We start from the raw sequence: 13,114 nt of genomic DNA, 5'->3' as shown, positions 1-13,114 counted from the left end.
GTACATTAGCTCCATCTCTTGGAGATTGCTCTGCAGCCCTCTCTTCTTCATGCCATCTTGTATCTTTTCTTGGATGACTTTTTTATTTTGTTGCAGAGCTTGATCGAGCTTTCTTTGGAGCTCCTGGTTCTTTTTGTCCATGTCATGGAGATCCTGTTGTTTCTCCTCAATAATAGCTTCCTTTTCTTGAAGCTGGTATGACAACTTTTTTAGTTGAGCGCTCTTTTGCTCATTTTCCTCCATCAAGAACTTAATCTTGTCTGTGTTTCTGAGCGCTTCATCCTCCATTTCTTCCAAACGCTTTTCCTCTAGTTCAACTTGGTCACACCAAGGAAGAGAGGAAAGGGAAGGGTCTAGTGGCTCATCCCAGGGAAGAGCGTAGGGGTCAACTTCTTGTCCCTTTGGATTTGTTTGAGACATGTTGGGTGTGGATACAGTTACAATTGCAAAGGATCCAAATATTTCAAAAGGCTTTTCTGGCGAACGGTTCAATGCTGCAAACACCAATGCTGCGAGAAACGGACTAAAAGTCGTTGCTCTTCACCCCTATTTATGCGTTTTAAGGATCAAAGGATCAAAGGATCAGAATGGTGGTAAGATTCTACATGTGTGTGACGTCATCATTCTGTAAGGCAATGAGGTTGTCACATGATATTTTTGGAGGAGGGCATTTTTCAACTTGGACAAATTATCAATAAAAGTCACTGAGTGAAATAAGTGTTTGATCTTCAAGCACATAACATAGTACAGAGGTTCCCAAAGTGGTTGGCGCCATTGCTGGAGGGGGTTAATTAAAAAACAAAACAAATAATGTTTGGATGCTGCTAGCATAATAAAAACACAAAGCAGAGGATGAAGCATTGCCAAATATCCTTCCAAACCAACTTCCTTCCAAGCCAAAGACCAGAAAATATGATGAAGCATATCTTGCCTTTGGCCTTACCGGCAAAATGGTGCTGCCAAGGTTGGTCTCCCCGACAGAATTTGTTTCCCCTGCGTCAGGAGCATGCGCTGGACTGTCCAAATCACGGACAAACAGTATCCCGCATTCTTGATTTTTACTTCACAAACACTTCTTATAATGATATTTTGGCGATGTTAGCTCTTTATACAGTAAAGTTACAGTGGGATACAAATAATATCAGGCTGATCCTGCCACAATTTGTTTTCCCAGTTCAAATCACTGACAAACAGTATCCCACAGTTGTTTATGTTTTTACTCATTTTGCACAGAGAAACATTTTTTGAAAATTATTATTATAAACACGTTTACTACTGGAAACAGCAGTTTCACAAGAGTTGTTTTCAATGTTTATATTTATTTATTTAGGACAGTGCATGTTAATGAACGTAAATGTAAAAAAAAAAAAATTACATGAATGTAAACATGCCAGATTATAGCCAAAGGCTAATTTCCATTCCATAATTTCCATTTCCATTTCCAGGCTAATGTCAATGTTATTGACTCATGATAAGAATTTAAATCTAAAGCACCTTTTAACGCTTAGTAACTTTTGTTTGTAATAAATAAAACAGAAATACTACTAAACATGAACCAAGAAGAAAACAGACTAATAAACAATAATACACAATCAAAACACTGGGTCACAGACCCAGGACCGTGACAGTTTCAGTGAGCATGGTGTGACTGTGCACCTAAGAGATTCACATCTCTGGAATTTTTGTATCTTTAGATGCACTCAAGCTGGTTCTGAATTGAAAAATGACAGTACTACATCTAAGCCTGACCACAGAAATGAACTGGTCAGCAGAGGGCGTGCTCGTGCCACTTTTCGTGCTCGCTTGAGTCCCGTGGCGCACTGAATGGCATGGCTGTAAAGAGGCAGGGCTGGGAGGCAGAGACACACCACGCAGGTCTCCTCGCAGGGCTGGACTGGTAATCTGGCACATTGGACATTAGCTGTGGAGAAGTGCAGGAGAGAGAGCAGTGCCAACAACAGAGCGAAGAAGAGGAAGGTGAAATTAATCAGGAAGGGAGAGATGCAAGGATTCAGGTAAAATGAAGGGCTACTTTGACCATGATCCACTGCTAGTTTTAATTGTCGCATGCGGTATTACCGTCCGTGCAACTAAGATCCCCTAACCCAGCAACTGCACCGACATGATTTTTAAAATTAAATATATACACAATATCCACACAGTGAGTAAAATACGATCAAGTCACCAATTTTAAAGGGAAATATGTTTCTAAAGTTGCTGTTGACACGAAATTCTCACCAGATGTCAGTGACAACCTGTCCACTCCAAACATGCAAAGAAGTCAAACCATAGATGTCCATAAATTATGTGTAATAATGAGAAATGACACTGGTGAGAAACTAGTCATATGCATTGCACAGATGTGATTTTGGCCCATTCTTTAACACAAACAGTCCTTAAATCCTGAAGGTCCTGTGCTCCCCTTCTATAGTCCTTTCCACAGATTTTCAATTGGTTTCAAGTGATTGGCTGGACCGTTCTGGCAGCTTTATTTTCTTTCTCTGAAACCAACTGAGAGTTTCCTTGGCAGTGTGTTTGGGATTGTTGTGTTACTGAAACATCCACTCTTGTTTCATCTTCATCATCCTGGTAGATGGCAGCAGATTTTTTTTAATCAAGAATGTTTCTGTACATTTTTCCATTCATCAGTGATGCTTCATGTAACTGAAGGAAGCAGTTACATGAAGCGTGCCAGGGTTATATGTTGAAAAACAGCTCAATACCGTGATCTTCCCACCTCTAAACATCACTTAGTATGGAATTTTTGGAGTGATATGCAGCACCCTTTGACCTCCAAACACTGTGTGTATTATGGCATCCAAAGAGTTTAATTTTCTCATCTGACCAGACTATATTCTCCCAGTATTTCACAGGCTTGTCTAAATGTTTTTCAGCAAATTTTGAATGTGCTTCAACATGCTTTTTTCTTCAGCAATGGCGTCTTGAGCGTGCTTACAGGCCATGGCATTTGAGTAAATACTTGTTTTCCAGGTCTTTCTCCAGCTCTCCAGAAGTGGTCTTTGTCTCTTGGACAACTCTTCTGATAATTCTTATTAGTCCTCTGTCTGAAATCATGCGGGGAGCACCTGTTTGTGACCAGTTTATGGTGAAAATTAGAAATTCTTTTGTAACCAGTGCCATCAGTATGTTTTGCTGGTCCTGTGTGAGCTCATTGATTTTATCCATCATAAGATGTACTTGTGTAACACCTTGGTAATAAGACATCTTGTGTGTAGGCCTTCAGTTGGGACTGAACCATCTGATATTAATTTGCACTAGGTGGCAGGATTGCTTCCAATTACTGATAGGTTTCAGCTGTTGTCATGACTTCCCATGCCTTTTGCACCTCCTTTTCTTCATGTGTTCAATACTTTTTTACTGTGTCATTTCTCATTATTACACATAATTTATGGTTTGATTTCTATGCATGTGTGGATTGGAGCAGTTGTTACCAACATCTGGTGAGAATTTCATGTCAACAGCACCTTTAACCTATTTAAAACCTATTTACTTAGAAAATTGGTGAGCTGTTCAATACTTATTTTACCCGCTGTACATATATTGAGTGATCATGAGTCACCTGCACAAAAAATGCCAGGGTTGATTTTTTTTCCCGTCCCAGTCTCAGCTGTTTGGCAGAGAAGGAGGCAGTTCACAGCCAGCCTGCGGTGGAAATAATCACTACGTTTCCTACTGTAAACTGCAGTTCCTTTGACTACGATGACCTGGATGACTGAGAACCTTCACAGACAGTTTGTTATCAGTTGTTGATTGCATTGAAGAGAAAGGCGCACTGTGAGGAGTACACCAGCCTGTTCGAGGAGAATATGTCTTCTTGTATATTTTTATAACTGTTACCCCGTGACCTGGCCTTGCACATTTACAGAGAAACAGGCAGTTTGATGGGAAATGAGGCCAACATTATTAGATGTTTTGTAAGTGAGGGTGGAGCAAGAAAAGCTTGCTTCAAAACATGATGACAGTTAATGGGCAAAGCGACTTTTTAACTCCCCGTGTGTATGTTTTGAGTGCAGATTGAGCTACAATTAGATTTCCACATACAGTGATGTGAAAAAATGTTTGCCCCCTTCCTGATTTCCTAGTGTTTTGCACAGGTTTGTCACACTGACATGTTTCAGATCATCAAACAATTTTTAATATTAGACAAAGACAACCTGAGTAAATACAAAATGCAGTTTTTAAATTATGATTTAATTAATGGAAAGCTTATCCAAACCTACTTACCTTGTGTGAAAAAGTAATTGCCCCTCTTGTTAAATCACAACTTAACTGTGATTAACCACATTTTATGGAAAGCTGAGTTTAGTTTTACGAAACACACTCACCCATCTAAAAGGGAAGCAGGGTAAGAGATATCAAAAAGCAACACAACATACCAAGATCCAAAGAAACACCTAAGAAACAAAGTCACTGACAGTTATCAGTCTGCAAAGGGTTACAAACCCATTTCTAATGCTTTAGGACTTCAGTGAACCACAGTGAAAGCCATTCAACACAAACTGAGAAAACTCGGAACAGTGGTAAACCTTCCCAGGAGTTACGGGCCTACCAAAATTACTACAAGGAGGTCATCCAGGAGGTCAAACCCACAACTACATTAAAGAACTGCAGGCTTTCCCTCAGGTGGGACATCAGGAGATTTGGCTGTTTTTAAATTTCATCCTCAACTAAACTGAACCTTGTTATTCAGGTAAGTGCTGCCTTACATTTCACTGTGCTACTAACTGTTACTCTGTGACCCTGGCCTTGCACATTTACAGGGAAACAGGCAGTTTGATGGGAAATGAGGTAAGCATGTGTAACTGGGGATGGAGCAAGAAAAGGTTGGTTCAAAACATGATGACAGGTAATGGGTAAAGTGACCTTTTTAACTGCCAGTGTGTGTTTTCAGTCCACAGTAAGCGCAATTTCATTTCCTCTTATGTCTGTCAATAGATCAATACACTTCCTCCAATATATCTGTCTGCGTGCTGGCCCGAGCCTCAGGATCTGTCACATTCTCACTGCTCTTTACAGCGAGGTGCTACATTTCTCTGCTGGCAGGCTTCTCACAAACATCCCCTTTCGTCCTAATAGATCTCCACACCAAAGAATCCACTGAGATGTGAAGCCATTACACAAGCAACAACCTGTGTAGGCTACTCAGTGTCTAGTTAGGCTTCCAAGGCAAGCTCCCAGCAACAGTGAACAATCTGGATTTACTACTTTGCTACCAGTCAGTCAGTCAGTAAGGCTGTTGATTTACTACTAGTCAAAGGAGCTTGCAAAGAAAAGCGTCTGGACTTCTTTAAGTTACTTGAAGACGTTTCACCTCTCATCCGAGAAGCTTCTTCAGTTCTAAGGTCAAATGGTGTCCTTTATCCTGCATCTTAAGGATAAAGGACACTCTTTCGAGGATGCCAATGTTCACATTTTGGACAGAGAGGACAGATGGTTTGAAAGAGGAGTGAAAGAAGCCATCTATGTCCACTGTGAGCGACCATCTTTGAACAGAGGCGGGGGTTTACGACACCAACTCTCTGCCATCTATAATCCAGTTTTGAGATCCCTTCCCAGATGCCTTAACGCCCACTCACATCCTGGGCCATCTGACCTCAGGAATTCACATGATAAGGTGGGGCCAGGTTTCACAATGAACACACCCGAAACTCTGGCTGATTGGGACCCACACCCAGTTTCACACCTTGGCTCAGGCGATTAGAGGATCATCAGGGGGTCCTTTTGTCCCTCTGTGGGGGGATACTCCCACTAGGTTTATATCTGGGACTCTCCACCATTTGACCTTAGAACTGAAGAAGCTTCTCGGATGAGAGGTGAAACGTCTTCAAGTAACTTAAAGAAGTCCAGACGCTTTTCTTTGCAAGCTCCTTTGACTACGATGACCTGGATGACTGAGAACCTTCACAGACATTTACTACTAGTCAGTTGTGGTTCTATGGAGTACCCGCAGGGGAAACTCCAGATTGTACACCAAAAACAGAATTTCCACTTTTATTATGCTGTTGTCAAATACAGATTACTCGAAAGATTTGGAAAACAAGAGAAAAAGAAAGGAATTATATGCCTAGTTAATTTCCTACAAGTTGGTATCACTGAAAATAGATACATATGAAAATCAAATAAGTTTTTAAAATCCATTGTAATCAATTTTAGTTGATTGATTGATTGACTGGAAGTTCCAACCATTGCTGTAATGATTCTCAGCAGAGCTGAGCAGAAGAAATTATTACCAACATAGGACAGCCTTGCCAGGGAGGGCCACTGGAGGGTGCCAGCAAATTTGGTGGGTGGCCAGTGCCCCCCTTGACCGGTCCATGAGGCTCTGGAAAGTGGCGGGGGCCCCAAACAAGCCGTGTGACAAGTGTGACAAATTAGTACAATTTGTACGGGATGGAGAAGGCTGTTTTTTCCTTGGACTATGCAGACAAGGGAATCTGCCAGTACCCCTTGGTTAAATCCAGTGCCGTGAAAAAGTGAGCAGTGCCTTCATCTCTGACTGAAGTGCAAATACAGTTCCCTGTAAAGCTTTATGGGAGACTGAGGTTGTGCATCAATCAGAAATTGCTAGAACATTTTGAATCCGAATGTCGTGGTTGTTATGACAATTTTATTTAGATACCACAAACACACACAAATCAATAATCATTTCTTGAATATGATTGAGGCTACTGTATTAATATATCACAGACATTCTAAAAAATGTACTTAATCAATCTTTCTCTGTTGTCCAGAAATGCAAACGTCATCGCAGGGACTTGATTGTGAATCATGAGATATGCCGACAATCAATTTGGCGCACTCATAAAACACGAGCAAGATAGGTTCGCCTCAGAGAAGGCCCATTTCATATTACTCTGGGGCCATCCAAAATCTGAATCCTGGCACCCCGTCTGTCAGTAGGTGATTCATATTAGGCTTTCCAATGACATAAATAATTCGTAAGCTTGGTTAGGTTGATAAAATGTAATGTTATATTAGAAATTATAAAATTATACTATTTGAAATTGATGGTGGAGGCTTCTTCCCAAAGCCTCCACCCCTATCTTTTCATAAGCACACCATTTGAACAACTCCAATAATAACTATGAAAACACTTTGGTTAATGATAGTTCTCTCTCAAATGTAACAGTTCTTAGTAGTTACTCAGCTTTTAACCTAATGTTAATTTCTGTGATGCTGTCATTCTGCCCTGCTCACAGTGCCACAGAAATCTGTAAAACATGGTTGTCATTAGTTTTCACAGCTGGCGTTAGAGACATCCTGGTGTCCAGGTGGAGGTCAGCAGCCAAGCCAATCTCAGAAGCGTCCTGAAGTTTTAAAAAAACTCACAAAAACTGTATGTACTAATATGATGCACTAAGCATTAAGGGGTTACTAAGAGGAACGAAGTAGTCACTATTCTGTTCATCTGGATGTAGCGTTTTGTGGGAGAAACGTTTCGTCACTCATCCAAGTGACTTCTTCAGTCTCAGCTGACTGCAAGTTTCCCCAATCTTATAAACAGTACATTTGCATAATGACTGAAACCAGCCAGCTGAAGGAACAATGGACTGGGAGGTCAGTTCTTTAATCTTAATTATGCAAATTCTCATGACCATTGATCATCAACCACCGACCAAAACCCACTGATCAAAGACCACTGATCAATGGCCATGAGTACCATTCACAGAGAGTTAGGGAATGGCTGCAATCACAGCATTGTAAGATGGTGACAGATGTACCCTTAGGCCCCCTCCTTGATTCAGAGATGGTCTTTCCCTTTTCACGTAAATGGCCTCCTTGACTCCGCGCTCAAACCAGCATTCCTCCCTGTCCAGGATGTGTACATCCTCATCCTTCAAAGAGTGTCCACTGGCCTGTAGGTGTAAATAGACTGCAGAGTCCTGGCCTGATGAGGTAGCTCTTCTGTGTTGTGCAATCCACTTCGCCAGAGGTTGTTTGGTTTCCCCGATGTATAAATCCTGGCAATCCTCCTGGCACTTAACAGCGTACACTATGTTACTCTGTTTGTGTCAGGGGACCCGATCCTTGGGGTGGACCAATTTTTGGCGCAGCGTGTTTTGGGGTTTAAAAGCCACAGAGACCCGGTGTTTAGAAAAAATGGGTCTCAACTGCTCCGATACTCCTGACACATATGGGATCACTACAGGTTTTCGCTTGGGCAGCGGTTGTCCTTCTCTCCTGGATCGTGTGGAGCTTTCTCTAGGTGCCTTTCCAGCTTTGACAAACGTCCAGCTGGGGTAACCACATTTACTCAGGGCCTTCTTGATGTGCTGTTCTTCTGCCTCCCTGGCCGCTGTGTCAGTGGGGATGGTGTACGCTCTGTGTTGTAGCGTCCTGATGACACCCAGTTTGTGCTCCAGTGGATGATAAGAGTCAAACCTTAGATACTAATCCATATGTCTAGGTTTACGGTACACGTCAGCTTTTAGATGTCCCCCATTACTGATGGAAAGCTCACAGTCTAAGAAGGCTAACCTGCCACTTTTCATATCCTCCCTGGTGAATTTGATGTGTCTGTCCACTGAGTTAATGTGATCCGTGAAATGTAGTATGTCCTGAGATTTGATTTTTACCCAGGTGTCATCCACATATCTGAACCAATGGCTTGGTGGTGTTCCAGGGTAGGATAGCAAAGCCCTCTTTTCCACTTCTTCCATGTACAAATTGGCCACGATGGGTGAAACTGGGGATGCTATTTTTTCTAGTACTATTTTTCTAAATCATAGTGTTTCCGTAATGTTTAAGTATTTTTGGCTAAATATATTCTTTCTGTTATCTTATACTATTTCTCCTAAATTCTTGTATTTTTGAGAAGTTATCATGTTTCTGGTAAGTTACAATATTTCTGCTAAGTTCTGCTATGCTATTGTATTTCTGCCAAGTATTATGTTTCCTCTAAGATATTGCAGTTCTGCTAAGTTATTCCATTTTAGCAAAGTTCCTTTGCTTCTGCAAAGTTTTTACAATTTCTGCAACTTTTCAGCTTTTTCAGCTAGTTTTTGCATACACCTTCAGCTTTAAAGCATCCACACTGCATTTTCGCAGGAAATGCAAATTTTTCTAGTATTTACATTGTGTTAGTGCACCCATCGCTCCGCATCCTTAACGCTACATTGATGTCGAGAGTCTCTGACACAGCTGTGCTCTGCAGCACAGACACCCTGCTTATCTGTGATTCGGCCAGACTGGTGTTGAACTCCAAAGACATGCGCGGGGTTAGCTTAGTTGGCTGTTGGTGTGAGTGGTTGTCCGAGTCTCTCTAATAACCCTCCAACAGACTGGCGACCTGTCCAGGGTGTACTTTTGCCCTATGACAGCTGGAATACAACCTGAATAAAATAAGTAGGAGAAAATGAATGATGTTTATGAACTGTAGTTAATGTAGTCAGACAATAAGTTACCGAGCAACAGGCCACAAGTCTTGGTGCAGAATCATACTAAGATTTAAAAAATAAAATGTTGGCACTGGTGTTTGAAACAGTATACTGTCAGTAAGACTGGAGCAACTGCACACAACTGGAAACTAATAACTAGAGTAGTTAAGTAACATTTTGTTACTGCATCCATTTAGCCAGGTATAATTAGCATGTCTACATACATGTCATTTCTAATGTGGTCCTATGTGGTATGTTGTAGGACAGTGAAGTGTCTGACACTGACCATGTACCAGTGCCTGAGAACACTGGTATGGAGGGGGAGAACGCACCTCTTTACTGTATTTGTCGGAAACCAGACATCAACTGCTTCATGATGTAAGTATATATCAGGTTTATATTTGCAGTACGCGCAGTAGGGGTGGGCGCTAGCTTCAGCAATGTTATCAGAGATTTTTTTTTAAAATGAAGATCTTCTATTTCGAGAAAACTACCAATAAGGATATATGCACAGATATAGAAAACAATACTGTAACATTTTATTGATGCTTGCAGTTTGGAGGCAGCAGTATTTGCAAGTGTAACTAAATTCCAGGCATTTTCCATCCTTCTTTTCCTATCAGCTTTTTTCTAATTGTCAGTGTGAACCAAGGTGTCAGCAGCAGCATTATAGTGCAAAAGTAGTGACCCAGCATAGATCAAATGTAAGCACAAAAGTAGCCAAGGTAGTGTTTTTCCTGGAAATTTTAAGTGAAAGGATAAAGTAACTGCTTACCACTTTAGTTTAACAATGATTAATGAAATGTAACCGTGTAACTCATCAGCAGTCTGCATAGTATGGTCACATATTAAAACTGAAGAATATGTTGTACTTGTTGTAGTGTTTCATCATGGGTCCAGTTTTTACCCAGGTGCTTAAAGCCCTTCTTTACCCTCATGTAACACCAACAGTAATTTCCAACCACTATTTCCTGTTCCTGTCAGTCAAACAAACAGACGACAAACATCTTCCATAAACAGGAATAATGTCATTTTATCGGATTAGAAAACATCTAATCTAGCGTTGATATTACACTGCTGTTTAGTGTCTGGCTAATCTCAGTGTCACCAAAATATCTGCCCTACATGTCAAACAATGAGAGAACTTGAAACGGTAACATCACCTAGCAGCTTATTTTAATTAGTGCTAACGTTTTGTTTGCTGGCTAACATTGCTATTATTATAGTCACAGTTAATTGACTTTGAATAGCTTTATTTCAAAAGTAATTTTACAATTTCACAGCCATTTAGCTGTGTTAACTGTACATGCTGTAGGTCATAAGGCGTGCATGGATCATTTTTATAATCAGCCTCTTATCTTTTGTCCACCACAGACTTTGCCATGATAAATTGGTCAGTTGACAACCAGGAGCCGTACACCTTAACCTCAGAGGCCAGGACATCCAGGGGCAGTGTGAACACGCACTTGTTTAAATGGGACGCAAGACGGACTATAGAGGGCCACCCCCTTGCCAGACAACCAAGTGCTGTCCCTGTCCACGGCCAGTGTGAGAAGGACTCTCACTAAAGTCAACCCACACAAAGCTGCTGGACCAGACAATATACCTGGACGCGTGCTCGGAGCCCGTGCTGACCAGCTGACTGATGTCCTAGCGGGCATCTTTAACATCTCCCTGAGTCAAGCTGTTGTGCCACAGTGCTTTAAAACCACCACCATCATACCTGTCCCCAGACCTTCCCAAAGCCTAATTACACAATGATTGCCTGAGCCTATTCTTGTTAAATGATGAAAAACTCAAAGGCACGTTTGGGCAGTGGATCTGTGTGAAATCAGCAGCTTGCAAAACTAAATCAAAATGTGTGCTATTGATTCTAAAAATAGAAATCACAATAAAGTTCAACATTTACTAAAACCGCCATTCAGTCATCTGAGAATCTTTACTCATGAAATTATAACGGTTAGATGAATTTATATGCAGTGATTTACTGATCAATGATAAAAGGGGAGATTTATGCAATAACGAAGACTGTCATGAAAAGTATTTGGCATCTGATCTCCTGTAACCTGCGGAGCTAAGCTGTTTTACCAGCTCTGCTCTCTGATTTTTCTTTTTTCTTTTATGAAAAAACACAAGTTGTCAAAGTTATTTGTTTGCAAATGTATTTCAGAAATATCGACATACTTTTTTTAATCAGCAGAAACTTTATGTCAGTAGTGCAAAAACCTGCACTGATCTGACCTCATTTCTTCCTCATCCTGATTCCTGACCTGGGAAGGGAGAGAAATATTTGTTTTTGTTTGTCTTCTTGTTTTATTTAATTCCTTGTGGGATTTGGATCCAACACGTAAAGTATGCATATTATGCACACACACAAACACACATGCAGCTATTACCCATTTCTTGTATTCTTGAATAAAGACATTGATTTGAGACATTTAATTAGCGGCCAACTGTTTTTATTGTTCAATTATTAAGAAAAAAGAAAAGGTGGGGGTGGGTGGGATGTAAAGAAGAGCGTAAAGTAAAGGGAGAGAGGAGAGAAAACCCCAACAATCCCCTCTGAGCAAGCACTAGGCGACAGTGGATAGGAAAAACTCCCTTTAAAGGAAGAAACCTATGACAGAACCAGGCTCTAGAGGGGGCAGTCAACTGTCGGGACTGGCTGGGGGGTGACTGTGAAAAGAGGGGAGGGAGATGGGAGAGGTGTTAGTAGTTAAAGGGAGGGGGGAATTAAGCTGGAACAGAGGTGGGGGAAGAAGAGGTGACATTGGCAGTAGTGAAAGAAGGAGTGTTCTTCCTCCAGAAGAAGCGGAAGCGTTTTTTCTTTTCCTCCTGCTGCTTTTCCACAAGCACCTTTTCAGAACCAGCTTGAGTGCATCTAAAGATACAAAAATTCCAGAGATGTGAATCTCTTAGGTGCACAGTCACACCATGCTCACTGAAACTGTCACGGTCCCCCTTCCTGATTTCCTAGTGTTTTGCACAGGTTTGTCACACTGACATGTTTCAGATCATCAAACAATTTTTAATATTAGACAAAGACAACCTGAGTAAATACAAAATGCAGTTTTTAAATTATGATTTAATTAATGGAAAGCTTATCCAAACCTACTTACCTTGTGTGAAAAAGTAATTGCCCCTCTTGTTAAATCACAACTTAACTGTGATTAACCACATTTTTCGGAAAGCTGAGTTTAGTTTTACGAAACACACTCACCCATCTAAAAGGGAAGCAGGGTAAGAGATATCAAAAAGCAACACAACATACCAAGATCCAAAGAAACACCTAAGAAACAAAGTCACTGAAAGTTATCAGTCTGCAAAGGGTTACAAACCCATTTCTAATGCTTTAGGACTTCAGTGAACCACAGTGAAAGCCATTCAACACAAACTGAGAAAACTCGGAACAGTGGTAAACCTTCCCAGGAGTTACGGGCCTACCAAAATTACTACAAGGAGGTCATCCAGGAGGTCAAACCCACAACTACATTAAAGAACTGCAGGCTTTCCCTCAGGTGGGACATCAGGAGATTTGGCTGTTTTTAAATTTCATCCTCAACTAAACTGAACCTTGTTATTCAGGTAAGTGCTGCCTTACATTTCACTGTGCTACTAACTGTTACTCTGTGACCCTGGCCTTGCACATTTACAGGGAAACAGGCAGTTTGATGGGAAATGAGGTAAGCATGTGTAACTGGGGATGGAGCAAGAAA

The 13,114-nt window shown here is 41.1% G+C and overlaps 1 long non-coding RNA gene across 3 annotated transcripts; it reads left to right on the top strand.

Moving 5' to 3' along the window:
• The first annotated feature begins 1,817 nt into the window (after positions 1-1,817).
• Positions 1,818-11,318, top strand: LOC146376063 (uncharacterized). Of its 3 annotated transcripts, XR_014801846.1 has the most exons (4): positions 1,818-2,015; positions 3,623-4,711; positions 9,661-9,776; positions 10,773-11,318. It is a non-coding gene; the product is annotated as an uncharacterized LOC146376063 (long non-coding RNA). The 3 variants fall into 3 exon arrangements; XR_014801845.1 differs by lacking the exon at positions 10,773-11,318 and having other exon boundaries at positions 4,483-4,711; positions 9,661-10,766; XR_014801844.1 differs by lacking the exon at positions 10,773-11,318 and having other exon boundaries at positions 9,661-10,766.
• The last annotated feature ends 1,796 nt before the right edge of the window (positions 11,319-13,114 follow it).

The sequence above is a fragment of the Perissodus microlepis genome, chromosome 12 (genome assembly GCF_051167445.1).
Source record: "Perissodus microlepis isolate ML-2025 ecotype Zambia chromosome 12, ASM5116744v1, whole genome shotgun sequence".
In the NCBI taxonomy this organism is placed as follows: domain Eukaryota; kingdom Metazoa; phylum Chordata; class Actinopteri; order Cichliformes; family Cichlidae; genus Perissodus; species Perissodus microlepis.
The sequence above is the reverse complement of the archived record's forward strand: the minus strand, read 5'-3'. Positions and strand labels throughout refer to the sequence as shown.